Genomic DNA, 13,380 nt, shown 5'->3' on the forward strand with positions numbered 1-13,380 from the left:
TTTCATCTGCCTATTAGTAACCAATAGACTACTTAGGCGAATGAAACTATGCTTTGGGGGGCATTTTCCTATGTCATTATGTCGGGGGCATGAAAACTTATCTCAAGAATAGTTACTTTTTTGTTTCAATCTTGTTAGCATATTTTTTCTCTATTTCAAGCTTGTATAAAAATGAAACCTGTTTTAATTCCATTTTGGTTATCGTTTTCAAGAATCATTAAACTCATGAAACTCTCGTGCTTCTTTTGGTATCTTTTCATGGTCGTAAAATGTAGATGAAAATGTCAAGTTCTTTCCATATTTTCCTGCTCATTAATTAAATTGAAAGTCAGTGATATGAGTATAATTTTATTAGCCTCCTTAAAGTTATGAAAAATGAGAAATACTCGAGTTACAATTAAGCTCTTTTATGACTCTTAAAACATGAAAAGACTGCTGAGTATGCTTGTTTGTTTCAAGCTCGTTAAAGAAAATGAAAAATGTCTACTTTATATAAGTTTACCCCTTTTATGGATCATGTGGAGTAATTACGAAAAAGGTATACATTGACTAAATCATGGTCAATATAGTTCTATCCTACATTATTTTATGCTTTTAGGGCTTCAGAGACTAAATATATGAAAAATGAAATTTCGGATTTTACTTACGTTTTTCTCCAAACTCCCTAAATATGAAAAACATTGAGCTTCACTTTCTCTCAGCGCATTAAAATTTTACGTTGAACGAAATGCATGAGTTTCATTTTCATGTCTTTTCAAACTCTTTAGATATGAAAACAACATCGAGTTACACCTTTGTAATGCCCTACTTAATGTTATCATGCAAATTTCATGAGTGTTTAAATTACCTAAAAATATTGACTTATAATTATGAAGAAATATTGGTACATACCTACATTGGTGAAACTGTAAATTTATTACTGATATAAATTTTATTATTGTTATTACTCAATTGCCAAATTGTCTTCTCAAATTTAAATTTGATAGCATATGGTATCCTTCCATTTATTCCAATTTAAATATCCATATCCCCAAAATGTCCTCTCAAATTTACTTGGGAGAAGATATGGTCCTCTCCAATTAATTACCAAATTATATATCCATATCTTATCCCAAAAAATGTCCTCTCAAATTTACTTGGGAGAAGATATGGTCCTCTCCAATTAATTACCAAATTATATATCCATATCTTATCTCCAAAATGTCCTCTCAAATTTACTTGGGAGAATATATGATCCTCTCCAATTAATTAGCAAATTATATATCCATATCTTATCCCCAAAATGTCCTCTCAAATTTACTTCGGAGAAGATATGGTAGTAAAAGTCAAATGAAAGGATGAGGGGGTAGTTATGAAATTAATGATAAGTGGTTGAGGCGGATGGGAGAAAGAGGCATAAAAAGGGAAGGATGATGAGAGTAGAGGGGGATCCTTGGTCTTGGTTTTGGTTTTGGTTTTTTGGAGGATTTTGTTTTGGGAGGAAGGTGGAGAAAAGAGAAGGGAGAGAAGGAGAGTATTTGTTTAACTTGGACACTGTTGGGTCCCTATAATACTAGTGATTACCCCATTACTATTATACCCCTTATTAATATTGTTATGCCCCTATTGCCCCAATATTGTTAATACTGTGCCCCATAGAATTCCTCTATTCTTATTTTTGTGGCTTTATATTATTCTTGTTAGGTCGGCTGGATTATATTGTGACTCCTTAGACTCCTATATATAGAAAGGAGGTTTTGTCATTTGAATCATCCAAGAATTGTTCATTTATGTAATATAAAGGAGGTTTCCCCCTCGAAGAGGTTGAATTCTAAGGCGTTGATCTATCTTTTCTATCTTTTCTTGATCTGGTTTCATAACATTTGGTATCAGAGCTTTGGATTCTAGGGTTTCGCTGCTCCAAACAGGTCATTGTGGCATTTTCGCTATAACTTTTTTTCTGCGACGTTTTAGAAGTTGAAAAGAAAACCAATTTGAGAAGAAATCGCACTGAACCTTGGGTCTAAAATTTCAGAGCTTTTCGCGCTATATTTGCGGAGATATGATCTGAAGAAGTTGGTCTTTTTGCAGACTCCTGAATTACATTCCAAACAGGAGACCTGGGGAAAATATTCATAACTTTCTCTCTGGGGATCAGATTGAAATTTTGTAACAAGGTACAAAAAGGAGACGGACTTTAGTTTCTTGTATGCATTTTTCAGATCCAAAGGTCGAGACAGTGACTCGTGGCACGTCGTACAAGTTCGCGCTACTGAACTAGTCTATAATCAAGTCACTGTGGGAGATTTCGCATAACTCTTCCTTGGAGAATACAATTTAGGTCAGACTTGTGGCATTGGAAAGAGGACATAGAAGGCTACTACAGGTCACAATTTCAGAACTGGAGGATCTGAATTTACAGAGATACATCAGATTCAATATCAGGCTTCTACAAAGTGAAAAAAGGTGTGTAGTTTTTTTTTAAATTTTTGCGTAAGCTTGGTTTGAAGGAATTCAAAGGGCATAGTAAAGCATTATTATCGGTAACTGATGCCCAGAGGAAAGAAAATGCAAACACCTAGTAAGGAACCTAAAAGCTCTAGCATGACTCATGAAGAAGAGGAAGAAATGCTACATGATACATCAAAATTACATGAACAAGTGCAACAAATGTCACGCTCACAAAAGCTAACAGAAGCTAAGATAAATGGCGTGGAATCTAAGATAAATGACGTGGAATCTAAGATAAAGGGCATGGAAGCTAAGATGGATGATTCGAAGACAGATTTGAAGACTCAAAACATTGCGAAAACAACATTTAGAACTCATGAGGGTCATTATGATTTTTTGGTCATCCCTTTTGGCCTTACCAATGCACCTTCAACATTTCAAGGTTTGATGAATTCAATTTTAAAACCATTCCTTAGAAAATTTGTGTTAGTATTTTTTGATGATATACTAATCTACAGCAAGTCTTGGAAGGATCATGTTGAACATGTTGACAGGGTGCTACAACTATTGGAGGAGAAATAATTATATGCAAAAAGATCCAAATGTTTTTTTGGAGTCTAGGAGGTGGAATATCTGGGTCATATTGTATCTCATGAAGGAGTTAAGGTAGACCCTAGAAAAATTAAAGCCATTAAGGAATGGAAAATCCCCACATCCATAAAGCATCTGCAAGAATTTCTCGGGTTGACAGGGTATTATCGCAAGTTTGGTAAGAATTATGGGAGAATAGCAGCACCTCTAACAACATTATTGAACAAAGATGCATTTTCATGGACTCCGGAAGCAACAAAGGCCTTTGAACATCTTAAAGAGGCAATGTGCCAAGCACCGGTCTTAGCTACACCGGACTTCACAAAAACCTTTATTGTGGAATGTGATGCTTCAGGAAATGGAATTGGTGCTGTTCTAATGCAAGATGAAAGACCCATTGCTTTTGAAAGTCGTCCAATCAAGGGAAAGTTTTTAAGCAAAGCTATTTATGAGAAAGAAATGTTGGCAATACTCCATGCACTTAAGAAATGGCGACCCTGCCTAATGGGAAGACACTTCAAGGTAAAAACGGATCATGATAGCCTTAAATACTTTTTAGAACAAAGATTATCCTCTGAAGAGCAACAAAAGTGGGTCACAAAGATGTTGGGTTATGACTTTGAAAACATCTACAAAAAAGGGAAGCAAAATGTGGTGGCAGATGCACTCTCAAGAAAGGATGAGGATGTGGAAGCATTGTTGTGCGCCATTTCTATTATCCAACCAGATTGGATAAATGAAGCAAGGGAGGAATGGAAGAATGATGAAGAAGTGAGGGCACTTATTCAAAAGTTACAACAAGATTCCAGTACGTCTGATACATTTAGTTGGAAAAATGATTCGTTATGGTACAAAGATCGCTTATACCTCTGTAAGAATTCCTAGCTAAAACAAAAGATTCTTATGGAATTGCACGCTTCTCCCTTAGGAGGGCACTCAAGATTTTTAAAAACTTACCACAGGGTTAAGAAGGAATTTTTTTGGGATGGCCTTAAATCAGATATTCAAAAGTTTGTGGTGGAATGTTTGGTTTGCCAACAAAATAAAGTTGAAACAATTAAGACACCGGGTCTATTACAACCTTTATCCATTCCAAGCCAACATTGGGAGGAGGTTTCAATGGATTTTATCACAGATTTACCCAAGTCTGAGGGAAAGAGTGTCATCATGGTGGTAGTTGACAGACTTACCAAGTATGCACACTTTTTTGCATTATCACATCCATTTAAAGCCAGTACAGTTTCTACTGCATTTATGGAAACAATTCAAAAGCTACATGGAAACCCAAAGATTATTGTAAGTGACAGAGATCCTGTTTTCACGGGAAATTTTTGGACATAATTATTTTCTTGTCTTGGTACTCAGTTAGCTCATAGCTCATCTTATCATCCTCAATCTGATGGGCAAACTGAGATAGTAAACAAATGTTTGGAAGGATATCTTTGTTGCTTTGTATTTGATAAACAGACACAATGGGTCAAATGGTTGCCTCTGGCTGAATGGTGGTATAACACTTCCTTCCATACAGCAACAAAAATGACCCCATTTATGGCACTTTATGCGTATCAACCACCATACATCACATCATATTTAAGAGAAAATTCTATGGTTCAGGCAGTGGAACATCACATCGAACATCAACAACAAGTCCTCCAACTCTTAAAGGATAACCTCGTGTTGGCACAGAATAGAATGAAACAACAGGCAGGTCAACATCGTAGTGAAAGAAGTTTTGATGTAGGTGATTGGGTATTCCTACGGCTACAACCATATAATCAAATGTTCCTCAAGCAAGCTAAGAAGAATAATAAATTATCACCAAAATATTATGGTCCATACAAGGTGTTGCAAAAGATTGGTACTATGGCATACAAATTGGAGCTTCCTGCAGCTTCTCGATTGCACCCAGTTTTCCATGTTTCATGTTTAAAGAAGGTTATAGGCGACAAGCTCCCAGTTTAAAAAATATTGCCAGAACTTGATGAGGAAGGAAAAATTATATTGGAACCAGAAGCAGTCACAGAAACAAGAACTCGACAGCGACGAAATCGATCAATTTCAGAGTATCTTATCAAGTGGAAGAACTTACCCGCTAAATATTCCACATGGGAGGATGAGAATTTTATGCAGAAGTATCCAGAACTACTAAAGCGTTTAGGACAACACTTTTTTGAAGGAGAGGGGCATGTTGGGTCCCTATAATACTAGTGATTACCCCATTACTATTGTAGTTATACCCCTTATTAATATTGTTATGCCCCTATTGCCCCCATATTGTTATTATTGTGCCCCATAGAATTCCTCTATTGTTATTTTTGTGGCTTTATATTATTCTTGTTAGGTCGGCTGGATTATATTGTGACTCCTTAGACTCCTATATATAGAAAGGAGGTTTTGTCATTTGAATCATCCAAGAATTGTTCATTTATGTAATGTAAAGGAGGTTGCCCCCTCAAAGAGGCTGAATTCTAAGGCGTTGATCTATCTTTTCTATCTTTTCTTGAGCTGGTTTCATAACATACACACTACATCTATTTGGACTTGGGCTCAGAGGGCTAGGGACTTAGTGGAGGTTTCCTGGGCTAGGAAATACTTCCTAGTTGGCTGGGAGGAAAATCTAGTCGAGTACTCAAGAGGAGCATCCCAACAGAGTCAGGAGCTTAGGAGCATCTCAACTAAGCTATTGGAACATGTATTCCTCTATTTATTGATTACTTATGTAAGTGGTTGCAATGAAATTATTACTTATTTAATTTGTGGGAAATAAATTTTAATGGTAAACTATAATCTCTTAAATGTTTAGATAGAAATAATTTATTTCCCATTTTATCCTATTTAAAATTATACAAATTTATTTTTAGTTAAAGGACCCTAGGATGGGGCCTCACACATGGTATCAGATCCCAGATTCAAAATCTAGACCCAAGACTCACTAGACCCAAATATCTGCTAAACCTCAAGTGTACTTGAATGTCTTTAAGTACTTGACCATCCTCCCAAGTCTCAGATATCATTGTTCCAACCTTAATCACTCCAACATTACCAAGCCTCACACAAGCCTTTCTAATCAAGAGATTGTGTCAATTGATTAGTTTAGGATATTGTTTTGGCCCAATTCCTGATATAAAATGTTCTTTATTAAAATATTATCATCAGGAGATGCCTGCTCATGTGATATTTGGATCCTTCGTCGAAATAGATCCTGCGATAGATATGGATCTAGGACGACCCCATAATGGATCTTATTAACTATGTGAGATCTATAATGAATCCTATTCAATGAACCACCCCCAAAAATAGAAAATGACCAAAAAAAATATTTAATATAAGCTCCAACTCAGTAACCTAGAGGATAAATAGGTCAGGGAGATGAAACAAATGATTCTTCTTTGTATGTAAAATTGTACAGAGGAATCGATCTATATCAGTATATCTGACTAGATGATGTTTACTAAGCTTCTAAAATTTAGGCATTATTTGATCTGTGAAATGTCTGGAATTTGTTCTGTTGGGTCTGTTACTACTTTAATAATTGGGATTGCACTTGTGAGATGCACCATCTTATCATCCTGCCCAAACTGGTCCTTTAGCCAACTTTCTTGCTAGTATATTGATAGGTTTGTTGTCTGTTGCATTGAAGCTTCTAATCCAAATATTTCCATCCCGTGTGAAGTGCTCTCGTTGTGACCATTCAACAATGTCACTCTAGAAAGAGAAATCTATGCTCTTCTTTGCTCATTCACCTTCAATCCATATCTTTTATTTACAATACCACGCCCTCTACCACGACCAGTCTTCTTCTTGTTTCACTCTTCCCGATTGCCAGTTTGAAGATCCATATCATCAGTAGCAGACCTATTTCCATCTACAAAGCCCTCTCACTTCTTAAAGACAGACATCTCATCTTCTTCATTATAATGCTATCACTTTTGTGGATATGGTTGAATTAAAAATCTCCACTGATATCATCATCAGATTCTGTGGAGGAATTGGAAGGCCCAACAACCTCCTCTGTCGCCCTACCTTCACAAGAGAACTTTTCCAACTAGACTATACTGGTGCAAAAGTTGCCTTGCCTACCATTCGAGCTTCCAGTTTTGCAAGTTTTACTAGAAAATTCAGGTCTGATTGATTCGAATTTGAAGAAAAATGCATAAGAATTTCCTCAGACATTGCTAAAAGCAATTGTATTGCCTGCCTTTGTCTATCGTCTCTAGTGCCACTCATCTAAGAAAAATGGAGAACCAAATTACATATTTTTCTTCCACCTTAACAATTGGAATTGTGAGAATCCGTTGCAATACAAGAAACCCAAATGTCCAATGCTGATATGCTTCCCTTCCATGCTCTTAAAATTTTCACCATAGGAAGCCTACATGGGGCTTGTAGTCCAAGTACTCAACTAACAATTAGAGATCAAAACATGTAAAACCAACAGCATAACTCCTGGACCATTGAGCTTAAGCAGCTAAATGAATGTCCTGACCACTTAGCTTTGAGCTCTCTGCCCTAATATACAGATGCATGGTGTGCCTGAATACTTTTCTCTCATAACTCAAATCCGTGCACATAAATGACTTAGCCTCTATACTTCTTGAACCTCAGAGACCATGTCCATAATTTGGATCCTTCAGCCCAATAGCACGAATGCCGTTGCTTACAAAATCACCCATAGTTGATGTCTATGCACATAATCGTGCTTTTCTCATTTTCCCTGGAAATCCAATGCACTAGCTTAATTGTGCACATATTTACTGACATTCATTTTTTATTAAGCAAGAAACCTAAAAAAAAATATTTTGAGAGAAAAGTAACATGTTTAATGCAAGAACTAAATCAAAGTTCAAATTCATTCGATGCCCAGAAGAACAATCTTGGCTACAGGACAGGTCATTAATCAAGTCGAAAATCATGACCCCATTTGGACACACAATGAACATAAAATTATAAGAAAATTTGCCACAAAGTTGCATTGATGCCGAGTAATGCTGCTTAGCCTTTCTGCTTCTTCCTTTGCGGAGTTTAATCCTCATTTTTCCCACATGAAAATTATGGAATGACTGTGTTGAAACATCATCTCCATTTATCTTGATTATAATAACATTGAATTCAGGACCCGCTTTTCTAACAAGAGCCTCCACATAATTTCCTAAACCTTGAGTTGGATCTATAGGTGCAGTTGTTGAGGCAGTTTCCTTCCGTCCATTTGAAAGATAAATCTTATCTTGTACAAACCTTCCAACATCAAAAGGCTGGGGAGCATAATCTGCTTTTGTGGCACCTGAAATAAGTTCTTTCTTGCTTCCTTCCGAAGATATACGATACCATTGAATGCTACACTTGGAAATGTCAGGAACAGTCTTAGAACAAGAGATTATTCGCATATGTGAACCTAAATACTCAACACCCTCTAATTCATATAAATGCTCTTTATCCTGTTCATGTCTTTTGGTAATGTCCAACTCTTTCTACAACCTATTGGCTTTAGCAGACTTTTCCACAAGCTAAAGCTTTAGGCCTTCAAGTTCATGCTCCATGTCCATCACCCTACCTGGTTCATGTAGCATTTTTATTCTCCTTGCCTCTTGCACTTCCTTCCTCGTCTCTTCAAAATCCTTCTTCTCTATACCTTTGCATAGATTTTGTTGTTCCTCTAAGGCTTGTTCAACCCGCAATGCAACTAATTTAGTAACTTCAATTTCAGAATGGGCAACAGCCCTTGCCTCTTCAACCATTCTTGTTACATCATCAGATGCCTATTTACCCCAGACAAGAATGTAAGCTTATGAAAACCCTCGTCCCTTTTTTTTGGTTGGGGAAGGGGTTTGACCCCGGGATCTTTGAAGATGAAAGACCCACTGACAACGTGCTTAGGGGTGCTTGAAAGTTCATCGAGAATCTTAATATGAGATATGGTCTCCTCGCACATTTTCTTGACAAACTCACCCTTGTGACCTATTATGCCACTAGCCTGCTGAATTGGAACATAACAATGGCAAGAAGTTCCTTCAAGCAAGAGCATGATCTAGAGAAGAGGAAAGCTGAAGCTGCTAGAGTAAGGGACAAATATCCTGATAGAATTCCGGATATTATAGAGAAAGCTGAGAGAAGTGACATCCTGAACATTGACAAGAAAAATTACCTTGTTCCTGCTGATCTGACAGTTGGTCAGTTTGTTTATGTCATTCGAAAATGGATTAAACTAAGTGCGGAGAAGGCTATCTTTAATTTTCTTAACAATGTCCTACCTCCAGCTGCTGCTATAATGTCCTCAAGATATGATGAACACAAGGATGAAGATGGATTTTGTTATGTGAAATATAGTGGTGAAAACACTTTTGGTGACGAGAATGTATTCATTGATGTCACATCTGGTTAAATTTAAACTTCAATATCGAATTCATTGCCTCAAAGTGAGGTTGGGTGCCGCTCAACAAAAGAAAAAAAATGTAGGTATTTGAACATTGAATTCCATGCTGTCAGTGTTGTTGGAAATAAAGTTATTAGGTATACTAAAAACACTGTACAACAGTGATTTGTAAATAACAAGACCAAGATGGTATTGTGTATGTGCTTTTTAAAAATGTAAATCTTAGCTTTGTCTAATAATTATTTCATTATAAGTACAAGTCCATATTTCTATTTGGGCAATTCTATTTGATGAAAAAGCAAGTAATTGATATATGGTTCAACTTTGCTTGTATATATTACACACAAAATTTATGAAGTCCCAGGAGGAGATTCTTGTCTCTTAAAAAAAAAAAATATCTCTATCGAAATTAAGTCACAAATGTTGACCTAAAATGGACATAAATGATTTTAAAAACATAAGATAAAGGATGGGAAGGAACAACTAATGGCCATATAAGGAAGACATGATTAAAAAGGGTATTATTCACATTAGTATTTAACTTAATTATTTGAATATATTAAACCAAGTTATTAATTAGCCTAATATTAAATTTCAGCTATGGTACTAAAGAAAACAATTTGTGTTAGAGCGTGACTTACAAGTACATTACACCAGTGCCCTAGCAAGTATCAAGAGAAAATTTGTAAGTTATGTAGAACTCACACATGAGAGGATTTGGTAGATCCTTTGGAATCTTCTCAGTACTAATAATGCTTGTTTACGAGCACAGTAAAAGAAAAACTTATAAATATCGTTATACGCATGTATGTGAGTCAGCTAAGAGGGACAAGTCCTAAGATGTATTAATGAGTCTTGCGTATCATACATATATTTGAAAAATTCAAAATGGTGAGGACACAAAGAAATCAAGGCCAAGGAGGGTCATCATAGGGACCTCCTACAAATAACCCATTACCTTCACTGTAGTTTACTCCCATATTGCGTTCCCTAGAAGCAATTAATGAGACTTTGAAAGGGCACCAAAGAAATGAAGTGGAAGTGGAGCACCCTCCATCAGGGTTAGGAAATCTCGAGGGATCAAGAGAATCTAAAAGAGGACCTCCAATCGAGGGCATTACTAGGGAGCTCCAAAAGATTAAGTTGCCAGAGTTTGCAGGAGGTCATGCCACCGAACGTGCAGAAGCTTGGTTAGAAGGAATGAGAAGGTGCTTCACACTAAGGGATTATAATTCCAATTCAAAAGCTAAAATAGCAATATTCCAACTCAGAGATAGTGCTCTGAATTGGTGGGGTAACTTAGAGCATCAACTACACCTCACTCTGGACATAGTTACTTGGGAGTTATTTAAGGAGGGATTTAGGAAAAACCTACCAGCATATTATGAAGAACAACATGTAGGAGCCTTCCATACCTTGGTACAGGGAAATCGTACGGTAGAAGAATATGAAATTAGATTCATGAAATTGGTCAAGTATGTCTCCTACATGGATACTGACCAATGCCAAGTGGATCGTTTCATTTATGGACTGAACCCTAAGATTAGGGAAATGGTGTGGATGTTGAAACCATCCTCAGTTGCAGAATTTTTGGAACAGGCTCGTTATGTTGAAGAACACTTAGACTTAAAGGGTGGAAACAAAACCATTTTTCCATGCCAACTAAGGTTTATGGGGAAGGCCCCTTGTACCTTCCCCATGGGAGGATGTTTGAGGCCACCACCATATGGAAATAGGGTTATACTCGGAGCATCAACAATGGGGATTTCAATGATTACTAGTGCAGCTTTACCCACAGCTTCAAGGGCGCATGCAAATCAAGGTCATACGTGAGGAGAAACCAGTAGGGGTAGGGGTCTCAAGGGAAGGAACTATTTCCAAAGAACTCCACAACGTTCGGTTCAAGGTCTACCATGCATCACTTGTTGGGGATGCAGGGGACCTCATTACCAGCGTGACTATCCTGAGTTACAAACTAGTAACAACTGTAGAGAAGGAAAAGCATCAATGGGGGGGACAAGTAGCCACTATCGAATCTATGCAGCAGTTGATAACCAGCAAGTTGAACACCAGTTTGTCATGGTAGAAACCTTAGGTATGATAAAAAAAGTAAAAGTTAAAATTTTGTTTGACTCGGGTGCCATAGATAGCTTCATTTCATTGGTTTCATTAGAAAAGTGTGGGTTGGCAGCCTATAGGCACGATGACATTAAGCAAGTTGAGATGGCTTTTGGGATAAAACAAGCAGTAGGACCTAGTGTTGACCAATGTTAGGTAAACCTCTGGGTGTGTATAACTAATTTGAAGGCATACATCACAACAGTGGGGACGTATGATGTAATTATTGGAATGGATTGGCTAGAAGCCCATCAAGCTTTGGTAGACTATTTCAAGAAGAAGGTGATTTGTTTAGATGATGAAGGTAGGCCAATTGAGATTTTTGGAATCAAGAGAGGAGTGTTGCTACGATTCATATCCATGATGAAGGTAAAACGTTGTCTCCGATAAGGTTGCAAGCTATATGTGGTCGACGTTGTAAGTGACTAGAAAGGACCCGCCCTAGATCAACACCCAATTTTGTCGGAATTCAATGATGGTTTTCCTAAGGAATTGCCTGGATTACCTCCTGTAAGGGAAATTTATTTCACAATTCACCTAAAACCTAGTGCAAAACCAATATCTAAGACACCCTATAGGATGACAACTCCAAAACTTTGTGAGTTGCAGATGCAATTAAAAGACACTTAGACTTGGGATTTATAAGACCTAGTATTTCACCTTGGGGTGCACCAGTGATTTTTGTCAAGAAGAAGGATGGTTCCTTAAGGCTATGCATAGATTATAGGGACTTGAATAGAGCCACAATAAAGAATAGGTACCTAATACCTAGAATAGATGACCTATTTGATCAAATGAAGGGAGCAACGGTTTTCTCAAAGATCAATCTACGATCTAGATACCACCAATTGAGGATTAAGGAAATTAACATCACAAAAATTGCCTTTCGAACTCAGTTTGGGCACTACAAGTTCGTAGTCATTCCATTTGGTTTGACCAATGTACCAACAATATTCATGAGCCTCATGAATGGTGTGTTCAGGAAGTATTTGGACCAATTTGTGCAAGTCTTTTTGGACGACATTCTTGTGTATTCCAAGAATGAAAAGGAGCATGAAATGAACCTAAGGGTTGTATTGACTTGCTTAAGGGAAAATCAATTGTATGGAAAATTGTCAAAATGTTCCTTCTTTCAGAAGAAAGTTCATTACCTTGGGCACATCATTTCAGGAGAAGGGATTTTAGCTGACCCGGAAAAGGTAAAGGCCATAATGGATTGGCCAATACTGAAAAATGATCATTAGGTGCGTAGTTTTATGGGGCTAGCAGGGTATTATTAGAGGTTTGTGGAAGGGTTTTCAAGGATTGCAAAACCCAACACCACATTACAGTGAAAGAGGGTCAGGTATGAATGGGAAAATGAATGTGACACTGCATTCATAGAACTAAAGAGGTTACTAACTAGTGCACCAATCCTTTGAGTACTGGACATGGAAAAATACTTCACTATCTGCACCGATGCTTCAAAGCAAGGATTGGGAGCAATATTGATGCAATAAGGAAAAATAATAGCTTATGCATCTAGAAAATTGAAGAAACATGAAGAGTTGTATGCTACCCATGACTTAGAATTAGCAGTAGCGATGTTAGCTTTGAGACACTACCTCGTTGGGAGAAAATTTGAGTTAAGAACAAATCATCAAATCCTAAAGCATCTCTTCACTCAAAGGGATTTGAATGCTAGACAAAGGCAGTGGAGCAGATTCATGAGTGAGTATGATTTTGAGATCTCATACATTAAGGGAAAGGAGAATGTGGTGGCCGATACACTAAGCAGGAGACCACAAACCTTCTCCCTAGTAGCCTTAAAGGTAAATTTGAGGGAACATGTGTTGGACAAACTCTTTGAAGATAGTTGGTATCTAAAGGTT

General features: G+C 37.1%; 2 pseudogenes; one reads left to right on the top strand and one right to left on the bottom strand.

The window, feature by feature from the left end:
* Positions 1-7,805: 7,805 nt before the first annotated feature.
* LOC149147769 (stomatal closure-related actin-binding protein 1 pseudogene) lies at positions 7,806-8,950 on the bottom strand (annotated as a pseudogene).
* Positions 8,951-9,007: 57 nt separating this feature from the next.
* LOC149147770 (autophagy-related protein 8f pseudogene) lies at positions 9,008-9,400 on the top strand (annotated as a pseudogene).
* Positions 9,401-13,380: the final 3,980 nt, after the last annotated feature.

This window comes from Pinus tabuliformis, chromosome 9 (genome assembly GCF_031772625.1).
Source record: "Pinus tabuliformis cultivar Carrire ecotype Pingquan chromosome 9, CPIR1, whole genome shotgun sequence".
Taxonomy (NCBI): Eukaryota; Viridiplantae; Streptophyta; class Pinopsida; order Pinales; family Pinaceae; genus Pinus; species Pinus tabuliformis.